The sequence below is a fragment of the Aegilops tauschii genome, chromosome 7, assembly GCF_002575655.3.
Source record: "Aegilops tauschii subsp. strangulata cultivar AL8/78 chromosome 7, Aet v6.0, whole genome shotgun sequence".
In the NCBI taxonomy this organism is placed as follows: Eukaryota; Viridiplantae; Streptophyta; class Magnoliopsida; order Poales; family Poaceae; genus Aegilops; species Aegilops tauschii.
In genome coordinates, this window is record NC_053041.3 from 498,535,780 (window position 1) to 498,548,725 (window position 12,946).

The 12,946-nt window shown below is 46.6% G+C and overlaps 1 protein-coding gene across 5 annotated transcripts in view; it reads left to right on the plus strand.

Annotated features, from left to right (window-relative positions):
• The first annotated feature begins 4,380 nt into the window (after positions 1-4,380).
• The window catches only part of LOC120967988 (sucrose transport protein SUT5), a 54,613-nt gene continuing 46,047 nt past the window's right edge, over positions 4,381-12,946 (plus strand). The window contains exons 1-4 of one of the 5 annotated variants that reach the window (XM_045230743.2): positions 4,382-5,100; positions 10,857-10,882; positions 11,626-11,672; positions 12,478-12,642. The gene's annotated coding sequence lies outside the window, so the exon portion shown is untranslated. Of the gene's footprint in view, positions 5,101-10,856; positions 10,904-11,625; positions 11,673-12,477; positions 12,648-12,946 lie in introns of all 5 variants that reach the window. The other 4 variants (XM_040394324.3, XM_045230741.2, XM_045230744.2 and 1 more) reach the window with 4 other exon arrangements.

A 12,946-nucleotide genomic window follows, 5' to 3' on the forward strand; every position in this document is an offset into this window, starting at 1 on the left:
CATTGTCCCCCACCTCGTAGGAGGGGAGGGGTCTCCCTCCTGCAATATGCGGACGATGCCATAATAATGGTGGAGGGCATTGGTCAGGACATTGCCAACCTGAAGTTCCTCCTCATGTGCTTCCAACAGATGTCAGGACTCACAATCAACTTCGATAAGAGCGAAGTGATGATTCTTGGGTTTTCTCCGGCAGAGGCTTAGGATATAGCAGACCGACTGAATTGTCGGTTGGGTTCTTTCCCCACGACCTACTTGGGGATCCCCATTAGTGACTCGCGCCTCACAGTAGATGACCTTCGCCCCACGGTGACCCGGATGCAGCACCGGGTTGAGCCCTGGAAAGGGCGGTGGCTGTTGAAGGCCGCCCGCGTGATCCTCATCAACTCCTCGCTTGCTAGCCTTCTTTGGTTCCTCATGAGCTTCTATAGCCTCCATGAGACGCTTCATCAGGAGATCGCCAAGTACCAGTCCAGGTTCTTCTGGGCTGGTGAGGGTGATAAGCAGAAGTACCATATGGTGAGCTGGCCCGACATTTGCAAACCCAAGGACCAGGGAGGCCTTGGGATTTTGTCCTCCCGACGCATGAACATTGCTCTCCTGACCCGATGGCTCTGGCGCATCGTCAATGGAGATGGCGGTCTTTGGCTCACCATCATCCGGAACAAGTACCTTCGGGGCCAGCCACTCGCATTCTGTCAGCGATCTGGTGGCTCCCAGTTTTGGCAGACCGTGATCCAGTTGCTTCCTGTGCTCCGCATCGGCACGTCCATCTCGGTTGGCACCGGGTCCTCGACCCTGTTTTGGTTTGACCGGTGGATCGGCGACCTCCCCCTGGCCGCGCGATTTCCGGAGCTCTTTGCCATTGCGGTGGACCCTTGGGTCTCTGTCGAGACGACCCTTATTGACTTAGGGCGCCTCGCCTTCCGTCGCCCCTTTGGCCCGCTTGAAGTGGCCGCATGGGATGCTCTCCTCCAGGACATCGCCCTTCTCCCGATGGACATTGAGGACTCCCCTGACTCCATCTCATGGCGACTGGAGCCCTCCGGCTGCTTTTCCACTAAGTCCCTCTACGCGGCCATCGCCCCCTCGTCGGCCCCCGAGCCCTTTAGCTTGATTTGGGATGTCCGCTTGCCCCTGAAAATCAGGATCTTCTTATGGCAGTGGATCCGGGGACGCCTCCCTTCTGGGGTTGAAGTCCTTAAGCGTAATGGACCTGGAGATGGGATCTGCCCCCTGTGCGGCACGGTGGAGGATGCTAACCACATCTTCTTCTCTTGCTCCACAACCCAGTTTCTCTGGTCCTGTTTCCACGAGACGGTCGGTGGTCAGTGGTGCAACACCAACTTTCCCGACCTGCTTGTTGAAATCCATGCCTCCCCACCCCACTACCGCCATATTAGATGGCTATGTGTTGGGGTTCTTGCCTGGACGCTTTGGACCATTCGCAATAAGCTTGTCATTCAGAAAGTTCCTCTTCGTCGTTCGACTGACGCAATCTTCAAAATGTGTGGTTACTTGCAGCTCTGGCGGCCGCTTAGCCGCCCTCAGGACCGGGACGCCATCAACATTATCCTCGCCGACCTTCGATCGATGGCCTTTCGCATGGCGCCCCCGCTGCCGCCTCCTCCCCCGAAGCCCGACTAGTCCCTCTGTTTGGGCTGCCGTGTGTGCGAGTTTTTTCTATTTTCAGGGCTTGTTGAGCTGTGCCCTCAGCACTAACCCTTGATACTTCTATGTTTGTGAGACTTGTGTGTGTGTGTGTGTGTTTGTGTGAACCTTGTTGGATGTTTGGCTTGGGCGGTTTGCTTTATAATATAAAGCGGGGTGAAAGCCTTTTTCGGTAACATGTATAATTCTTTGTGCGTACTGCCATCTATACCTTTCTGTAGGCACGACGCTCCTCCATACGCACCCCTATATGTATTGTGAGTGAAATAACCACGGCACTAGGCGTAGAGACTAATCAACATTCTGTGTCCTCCAGTGTGCTTACCTGCTTCGCAAAAAGTGGGCACAAGTGTTTGTTGACCTCATTACATGTTGAATAACAAAAGAACTAAACGAAGAGGCATACTCCGCAATTTCAGAAAGGACAGGCACCATCGACGCCCTAGGGTTGCGGCGTGTATTCCAGAGATTGATGATCTCCAGACAGTCGGTCTCCATGGCAACCTTCTCGAAGCCTCGAAGCTTTGCAAAGATGAGACTGTCCTGGAGTGCATATGCTTCAGATATGGGAGGGTCTGTAATCACTAAATAGGGCTTACACTGGGAACCATAAGGGCATAGTAGGTTCTCCCACCCCTCCAGCTCCTCCTTGGCGAGCGTCCATAAAATTTTGATCCATCCCTCCCCCGCACGGATGTCAACCATGACCAGGTAATACGCGAGCATGCTCTCTTGAAAGATCAAGCAGGGCCAACGACTCACATGTCAGCTTCATCGACTGAACTTGATTAAGCTTTATCATGTGTACTATTATTTGGGGAAGTCCAAATAGCACACATGATTGAAATCAGCTTTGCCCTATCGGCTTCTAAAAATATATAATCACATAAGATATCCTTTGACCATGTGAGAGGATGGAGTTATGGACATTTGATCTTAAGCCCTTCCGGAGCTTCCCTCGAGAACATCCTCGCATGGGAACAATTTAGAAGTGCATGCATCATATCCTCATCTTCATGAAGGCATATTTTGCACTTGCTTTCGCTCAAGACATGATGATGGTTCAACAAACTTCCGATGGGAAGAATCCCCCGCATCATGTGCCACCAAAAGACTCTCACCTTGGGCACAACTTTGAGCTTCCATAGCCAAGACCACAGTTGTTTATCTGTTTTTGAAGTTTCTAAGATCATCCCTTCTCCTAGAGCTCGTTGCTTATTTTGAGTCATTAGAGATTGATATGTTGACTCTTACAACATAAATCCTGGTCTTTTCAAATGCCCATGCCAAGATGTCAACAGATCCTCGCCCTCTCTAGTTCCGATTGGAATGATGAGTATTACATCTGCATACGGGGGTATGAGGTTATTTTTGACTACAACACTTTTCCATGTCCAATTATCACCACCAATGGGATCCGACACCAAACTTACTTGTGCATCATCAATCTGAGTGACATGAGTCACGGAGATAGTACTCATAATCCACTTGTTGAAGGAGGAGGGCACTCACCAACGGTGGCGCCGACGAGCATAGGTCACCCACATGCACCACGGAGATGGCGCATGAGGGAGAGAAAGCTGTCCCACTGCACTCATGATGCACTGGGCGTCAATCGGAAGTGGCGGAGGTAGGGGGTAGGGCTTTGGCTGGTGGTGGTCGTCGCCACCCGTGTTACCAGCGCAACTAAGAAAATATCAATGGTGCATGCATGCTTCTTATTTGTTTGTCTATATCTTCTATGTAATTTGGAGCATTTTTTCAAATAGTTCCCTTCTACATATTGATCTTTGTTTTTATAAAACAAAGTTGCTAAATTATTGGATAGTACAAATTATAGTGTGACCCACCATATGCTATTTTCAAGAAAGAAGCCTCTAGTGAAAACTATGGCCCCCGGGTCTATCTTTTATCATATATTAAAACCAAAAATACCTTGCTGTAATTCTATTTATTTATTTTATTTTGTATTTTTGTTCGATCTATCTATCAAAAACTATACCATTTAATCTTGCTCCTCCGCGATCTGCCTCCAGTGATCCAGCTTCAGTATAGCGTACGTCGTGATCTTGCGCGGGACCATGGCAATGTCGGAGAGCGGGGGAGATGAGGCGAACGGGCTCGGGTGGTGGCGCAGAGAGGGATGAGGTGGATGGGCTAGGGTTGGGGGACGCCGGCTGGCTTAAATAACCGGATTTGGCCTCGGGCAGCGAGCCGGAGCGATGCCACGAGAGTTCACACCGCGTCGACGGAGGAACTGCCGGGTTTCCGGGCGTTTCCGCGTGAGACCCCGCCGTCAGTCCTATGTGACGGGCGCGCTCGGGCGCCCCCATATCCGCCCCATATTTGGGCTAGATATGAGGGGTGACGGTCGACCCAGACGTTTGAGGCCCGTTTGAGGCGCCCGTATAGGTCAAAATTTCGTGACCGGTCAGTGACCGAGCATGCCGCCTGGACGTTTGAGGCTGGTTTGGGACGGCCAACTATAGATGCTCTAACATTTCAGAGTACGTCGCACCATTTTATTCAAGACTATTTATGTTCCCATTTGCTTCTTCTCTATTAAATATTGGAGCTTACCTCAAATAAAAAACATCCTTACTATAATGGTGCTAAAGAAACCTGAAGTTCCCCAAATAGAAAAACAACTGGAAAATCATTAATGTAGTTCTAACCATTAAGCATCATAAATAAACTTAAGTTCAATTTATGGGAACAGATTAAATACGCGCTTTAGCAGATTGTAATTTACAGTCATGCTTCTACAGATTTTACAATTGTATTCTTTCTGTAAATTTGCTTCAGTACTTCCAGAATAGTTCACTTCATGAATGAAGAGTTAATATGCATTAAGTGGTTTTGTAATTTACCTTTTCGCTTGTATAGATTTCCAGCTGTATTTGTTTTTATAATTTTTATCAGTAGTTTTCGAATCAAGACTAAAATATGAACAAAGCGGGTTGTAATTGTTTTTTGGTCTTTTTTATAGATGTTACAGTTGCATTTTTCTGTAATTTACACTTGGACTGAATGAAGTTGTATCGGTTTGCATATATTTACTGTTAGGTTGGTATAGATTTATAGTTTTGTTTTCTATCTAATTTTGCATGAGCTGTATAGCTGAAGGATACTATTTTCCCTTTTCATTTTAGCATTTGTATATATGAATGATTTCTATATAATACTTAAGTGGTTTTCCAAATTATACATTATTTACATTTATATATTACTGAAGTGAGTTATAGTTGCATCATTTTCCTTCAGTTCTAATTTTTGTTTTTGATTTCTGTAGAAACAAAAGAGGTCTAATGATTTTCCAGTGTCATTAACCTTCACAAGATATTCTGGGAAGTTTTTTTGCTTCAGTTGATTCTTTGAGACCTAGGCAGCTAGCAGTTACTGAGAGATATCTCATCATCAGCTACCTGCAAGGTAATGTTTGTGTTTGTGGTATTTTCCTTTTCTTTTTCTAATTTATTTTCTTTTTTACTTCAGTTCTGTATCTTATTCAATATCAGGGTTTTTATCAGTTTTGCCATCGGTTGTATAACACTACTCAGTTTTGCCACTAAAAATTTTCACTACTCAAAAATGCCATTGTTCCGTTGGACACAACCTCAAAAAGACCATTTTTCACCGTTACCGTCAGGTCAATGGACGTTGATCGAAGGTAGATGACGAAAATACCCTTATCCCATTTGTCAACTGTCACAGCCCCAGATCAGCCCTTGCTTGATTTTTCTTGCATCCATGCATCATGACTAAATTTCCTTCAAATTTGAATTGGGGAATTGGAGAGCCTCAGAAATCATTTTAAAAATGATCAACATCAAAATCTTCTCAAAGAAGCCCAAGAAAATGTTCCTGTTAGACCTTGAAAAAAATATTGGCAAGAATAAAATTCAAACCAATATTTTTGGAATCACAGAAATATTTATTTTGGGCCTTTTGAATTAAATCAATGACATATTTGGGTTGGATTTATTTCTGTTACATAAGAAATAAAGTCCATATATTTTTGTGAGTTGCCTGTGACCTTGGACTAGTTTCTGAGCTCACATAACAATTTACAGAAAGTTTAGAAAATGATTTGATGTTTTAAATCAAGTCAAAACAAATAGCAGAAAAAATAGAAAAGAGAAATAAAAGTCAGAAGAGAGAGAGAACCTTACCTGGGCCTTACCTGCAGCCCAAGTGGCTAGGCCAGCCCACCTGGCCCATGCCAGTCACCACCTACCTTTGCTAGTAGGCAGAGGAGGGGGACAGCGCACCGCCGCCGAGCACGCGCCCGCGCCACCTCCTGCTTCCACGGCCCCTCCTGGCGACGCCACGACGACGCCCCGAAGCCCCTGTCTCCTCTCCCTCACTCGCTGCGCTCTCTCCCCTCCCCTCTGTCTCTCTCCCCGCAGCACCACCGAACGGAGCCGTCGCCACCGTCGCCGTTGCCGTGGCCACCGAGCCCCCCTCGCCTAGCTAGGATATCCAGCAGCACCGCCATCGTCTCCTACGTCCCCTCGACGAAGGAAGCAAGCCCCGACGCCCGGAAGCGTCGCCATCGAGCTCGTCCCCGCCGCCTCTGGCCGGAGATCGCCGGTGTCGATTCGCCTCGACCAGAGCGTCCCCGAGGCCGCTGACCTGCCCTGTCGCATCCCTGTGAGCTCCTGATTCTTTCCCCTTGCTCGCCCCCTTCGTGCCTGTCCTCCAGCTGCCGCCCCACCATGCCGAGCGCTCCTCGCCGCCGGCCATGGTGCCGTCGCGGCCACAGCTGCTGTAGCTCGCGTCCGAGGCCGTCGTCATGCTCACCACGCTCCCAGGAGCTGATAACCCCCACCAACTCTTCTTCCCGCACACCACAACGCTGCCTCGGCCAACCCCGTGCGGGCGCCGCCGCGGATGTGCTCCCCGCCGTTGTTCTGGTTCACCCCGGCTCGAGCTAATGGCACCGTTGGACGCGGACGAGTCGCAGTTGCACGTAGAGCCCCTCCGCCGCCGATTTGGTCGCCGGAGGGCAAAACCCGAGCGACGCCGCCGTCTCTGGACGTCGTCGGCGACTAACCGCCGACCCAACCCGGCTGTTAGGAGCTAATCACCCCACTAACTACCACCTGAGTCAATGACAGCCGGGCCCCACTGTCTAATTAACCAGCTAATAAAAATAGATTAAGTTAATCTAAGTTCAGTGGCCCCACGTGTCAGTTTGACTACGCTGACGTGGCCGTTGACCTGGCCCCACTGGTCAGCCTCTGTTCCTGCCCTGTCACACTGACGTGCGGGTCCCACGGGTCAGGTTTGACCCTGGCCAGCCCGTTGACTCGCTGACGCAGTGATGACGTCAGGCTGACGCAGTATTACATTTTCTGGATTTATTTTTAATCGGGAAATTCCAGAAAATAGTATAAACTTCTAAAAATCATATAAAATCAACCGTAGCTCAGAATGAAATAATTTATATATGAAAAATTATCAGAAAAATGCAATCTATCCATCTGTATCATTTTCATGCATGTCAAACTAAGTTATACCTGCTGTATAGGTGAAAACATGATAATGCACTATTTGAATTCATAGTTTGAATTTGAATTTGAACCTTGAGTTCAAATCAACCCAAACCTTTCTGTTGCTAGTTGCATTAGGCCAAATCATGTCATATTGCCATGTCATAATCATGCATCATAATTGTTGCATTGCATTGATTGTGTTCTTCCTTGTTTGCCGGTGATTGTCCCCTCTCGATAGCCGTGATTCCGACGATGAGATCGATGACACCGATGAAGAGCTATACTATATTCGGAAGTGTCAGGCAAGCAAAACCCCCTTGTTCATTCCGATACAATCCCATTCTCTCGCTCCTGCTCTCTTCTACTGCATTAGGACAATCGATTCAACTGTTACATGCTGCGGTAGTTGAACCCCTTTTCCTCTGCATGACCTGTCATTGCCACAGTAAATAGATGAAACCCACTAGCATGAGTAGGAGTTGTTTGAGCCCTGATGTGCCTACTCATTCATGCTTGTTTGTCATGCCTGCTACTGCTTAGAGTTGAGTCGGGTCTGATTCGTCGGGGATGAATTGGAATGGTGATGAACATGTCCTACTGTGTGTGAGCTAAGTGTGTGAACACGATTTGGTAAAGGTAGCGGTGAGAGGCCATGTAGGAGTACATGGTGGGTTGTCTCATTGCAGCCGTCCTCAGGAACTGAGTTCTGTGTTTGTGATCCATGATACAGTTACTACCACGCATTGGGCCCGAAACCAATGGACCCTCTCGGCTTCTTAATCACCCTTGTCCTCTGTCCAGGAGTTGCAAGTAGTTTCTGGTGTTAGTAGTATGCTGGAGGCCGTGGACAGCGCTGACCGAGGGGTGGGCTGTGATGCGGTAGGCACGTGGCACGGTGTACCGGGCACCCATTTGGTGTCTCGGGAACCCTGCACACATCGTTCGGGGCCGTATGTGGAAACCTCGGCCGGACTCCCTGCGGATGAAACCTGAATAGGCGATAAACCTGGACTAGAGACTTGAGTGTTTAGGTAGGCTGTGGCCGACTCCCTCGCCAGGCTTCCGCTTGAAGGTTGCCGAGGTACACGACGTGTACATGGTGGTAAGTGGCGAGAGCGTGTGTGACGAAGTACACCCCTGCAGGGTTAACATCATCTATTCGAATAGCCGTGTCCGCGGAAATGGACTTCTGGGTTGCCTATAACAGTTCATAGACAAGTGAAAGTGGATACTCTAAAATGCGCAAGATAAGCGTGAGTGCTATGGATGGCGTTCTCGTAGGTAGACGGGAGCGGGTCCATAGTGGAGTATTGATTTGGTGAATATGTGGACCCGTGTGCGCCACCTCAAAGAGTTACTTGCAGTCATAGTTTAGGATAGCCACCGAGTCAAAGCTGGCTTGCTGCAGTCAAACTCCACCACCCCCCTTTGTTGATACCGATGCATATGTAGCTAGTTCTGATGTAAGTCTTGCTGGGTACATTTGTACTCACGTTTGCCTATTTTATGTTTTGCAGAGAGACGTCAGTCTCGCTAGTAGTTCCGTGTGGACTTCGACGTTTAGCTTGATACCTCAGCTACGATCTTGTGCCCTCGGCAGGATCTGGTAGATAGTTAGGCTTCTCAGCCTTTTTCATTTGTAGATGTCTGTACTCAGACATGTTAAGCTTCCGCATGTGTTTGACTTGTATGCTCTGAATGTTGGGTCATGAGACCCATGTTTGTAATATCTGGCTCTTCGGAGCCTAATGAATAAATACTCTGAGTCGTAGAGTCTTGTTGTGATGCCATGTTGTATTTGCACATATCGAGCATATTGTGTGTATGATTGAAATGCTTGGTATGTGTGGGATCCGATAACCTAGTTGTTTATCCTTGGTAGCCTCTCCTATGGGGAAATGTAGTCTTGTGCTCCCATGAGCCATAGTAGTCCGCTACAGCCCGGTTCACCGGAGTCCTGCTAGCCCAGCACTACTGCTCCGGAACACTTGACTGGCCGGCATGTGTTTCATATCGTTCCTGTGTCTGTCCCTTCGGGGAAATGTCACGCGGTGACATCCGGAGTCCTGCTTAGCCTGCTACAGCCTGGGTTCCCGGAGTCCTGTTAGCCCAGTGCTACAGCCCGGATTCGCACGCTGCTGACCGACACGTTCGATGTTGATTCATGTATGCCTGTCCCCATACGTTAGTGCCGCTTTGGGTTCACGACTAGCCATGTCGGCCCGGGTTCTCTGTCATATGGATGCTAGCGACATTGTCATATACGTGAGCCAAAAGGCGCAAACGGTCCCGGGCCATGGTAAGGCGACACCCGTGGGGGTACCGTGCGTGAGGCCGCAAAGTGATATGAGGTGTTACAGGCTAGATCGGTGTGACTTGGAATCGGGGTCCCGACATCAACTCCCCTTTCTCTCTTTTGACTTGTGGGCCCATCTGTGAGGGGCGCATGAAAAGAGAAAATGAAAATTGGCAGTGCGGGGCTTCGAACCCAAGACCACGGCCTGCACGCCGCGATAGCTAACCAGCTGAGCTACAGAAATCTTTTGATGTGAAAGGAGATACATCCCTTATATCGTGTAGATGGAATAGTATTCCAACACAGCAGCGTGTCGTGTCTTTTCTTGTTGCTAGCTAGCACGCGGTTATCAATAAGGCAACGTCAGCTACTACAAATTCTACACAAGAATTTTGACCTCTACAAACTATATTGAACCACACACGCACACTGAGAATTAGTATACTCACATGGAGGAATTTCAGAGCCTATGCCATGTTGGGGCGTCCGGTGGCCGATGGAATCCTCCGATTTGGGCCTGCTGTTCGTCGCCATTGCCGTGAAACAATTGCACTTCAAGACCCAGGAGGAGCCGCAGAGTCAACCGGGAGAAGCGCCGGAGCTGCCTGCTGGGCCGGAGGCAGAGCTGAGTTGCGGCGGGTGGCGGCACTCGTTGAGCAGCACAGCGGCGCTCGGCCGGAGGCGCCGCAGCTGCGGCGAGTGGAGGGGCACCGGAGCTGGGCGGCCAGCCCGGCGACCGGCGGTGCCAGGTGAGGGGTTAGGCAGGCGGCGGCGGCGGCTAGGGATTGTGGTTCCGACTGGGAAAACTGGCATGAGCAGGTCGTGCAAAGGATTAGGTTCTTTAGTTAGGACAAGGTAGATTACACTATCAGAATAGAATTCTATATTTGAATGGATGCTTGGGTTGGTTGGAATGGTAGGCATGTGCCCCATCGACAGCGAGGTGTCGACGGGTCTCTTTTTTCTTCAAAATTCTTTATCCTGACAAGTGGGGCCATACTATGGAGAGAGAGAGTGCAAATTGAGATCAGGGGTATTCCCGTCATCTACCTTCGGTCAACGTCCCTTGACCTGACGGTAACGTTGAAAAATGGTATTTTTTGAGGTTGTGTCGAACGGAACAATGGCATTTTTGAGTAGTGAAAATTTTTAGTGGCAAAACTGAGTAGTGTTATACAACCGATGGCAAAACTGATAATTGTCAAAGAGGCAGATTTCCAATGGATTTTCATTTTTTTGCATTACGCAAATCTGGATCTGCTTGTCCTTGTTCTGCCCCCTGTAAAATAGATAACCAGTTTACTGTGTTAGTTAGTAATTGGGTTCATGTTTCTGTCGAGTCAAGCAGTAGGTATCTTACAGTTTCTTGTCTGTTTGCACTATTTTTTTTTCAGGTCCCAAGTTGTAAGCATGATCCGGTGTAAGTGCTTCCGCTGGATTTGTAAGTCTTTCTTATGCTAGTTGTTCCTGTGTAAAAGTCAAATAAGCAGCTAAACATGATATCTGCATTTCTAGTAAGTAGTAACAGAACATTGTGGGTTTATCAATTCTAGGTTTTCGTCTTACGGCAAACCAGCTGTCTGACAATAGTAACTGAGTGAATGTATACATCCCCTGCAGTTTATAGCAAGTTTTAGATGTATATCGACTAAACATTAAATATTCTTTTGCTTCAGAATATATGGAAATTGTCTGCTCTGCACTTACATTAAGAAATGAAATGTCATTTTTCCCCAAAGAGTATGTGAAGGATTGCATATGTAGGTCCTGACTGTTGTCCCTGCTCAATATAAAAACATTTTCCTGCATTGGCAAAAAATGATGGAGAGCGTGCAGTGCAGTTTTTTTGAAGATTCATATGTTTCAACTCAGTTTTATTTGTTTTTGATCTGTAGTATTCATGTATTTGTCTGTACATCCCCATACTATTTTTCCATAGACTATGTATGTTAGGTAGTACTAGCCTGCTCCTTGGGCGGTTTTCCTTTTATACACTGACCTTGAAGGGTTTATACTGTGTATGTGTCACTGTAAATAGCTTGATGTGTCACTGTAAATACCTTGATGCATGAATGTATGTCGGGCAATACTGTTTTTCTAGTTTGTTCCTTAGGTTGTTATTCCTTTTCTAGAGTGAGCTTATAGGCTTTTTGTACTGTGCAGGTGTGTTTGTATGATTGGTATTACCGAATTTAAAGGCCGGTTCCTAGGTTAGTATTGTTGCTTTTCCTTTTTACAGTGATCTTAAAGGCAATTTACTGTGTATACGCAACTGTTGGTAGTATGATGGATGTATGTATGTTCGGAAAAATGATTTGTCCAGCCTACTTCTCAGGTTGGATTGTAGATGTGTTTTATAGTTGAAACCTTAGTTTTTTATGCATGTATGTATGTTAGGGAAGACCATTTTTCCAACCTACTTCTTACTTGGGATTGTAGATGTTGGGCTTTGCATGCATACATGTGTTGGGTAATACCAAATTTTTAGGCTGGTTCTTAGCTTAGTATTTCTTTTGCTTTTTACAGTGAGATTTAAGGCAATTTACTGTATACATGCGATTGTAAGTTTGTATGATGCATGTATGTATATAGGGAAAAAACATTTTTACCAGCCTACTTCTAAGGTTGGATACTTGGATTGTAGATGTGCTCTTACAGTTGGTATGTAGGTGAGTTACAATTGTTATATTCCTGCAAATCATGTGTTTTTTACAGTTAAAACCTGAGCTTCTGATGCCTATTTTTGTTATTTTCCTGTTGTTCACTGATATTACAGTTTGCTGCTTCTGACATGTTAACTACTTCATGAGTTATTTACTGCTCTCTACTTTTTCTATGTAAATGCCAACAAATGATGAATTTACAGTAGCAAAAGAGTGGAGTTACAGTGTGTTGTTTTTGTAATCTGTTCAATTTCTACTTGGAAGTCACTATATATCTAGTTTGCTGTGGTGTGCAGTAGTCACTGAATTTTTACAGTCCCTAAATCTCTGAATTCCTGTTTTCCTATGTCAGATCTTTCTTTATGATGGAGCAGTTGTGTTGTTCTTGGGGGTAGAAGTGTTCCAGGTGTGAAGAGAATAACAAGGGATCGATCAGATGTGAATGGGATGAAGTGATTCTGTGAGCAACTACCAGATTTGCCCCATGTTCAGGTGCAAAGGGGCCTCAGATGCAACGGTCAGGTTTAGTGCATTTATTACACTGTTACGTTTTTTACTGAAACTATTTTGGTTTTCAGTCCTTTTTTGTCTCGTGATATAAATTCACATACATTCATTTTTTCTGTTGTTTCTTTTGTCGTACATACATATATACATACACGTGTCACGTTGTCACTAGATGAAAAAATTGATTGAAGTCCAATTTGTTTCGAGTCGACTGTAATATAGACACTCCCTAAATAAAAGTAGTATTCTAATAAAATAGCTAGCATGTAGGCGCACAGGTTGATGACTAGTTTATAAGTGATGATATTTGTGAG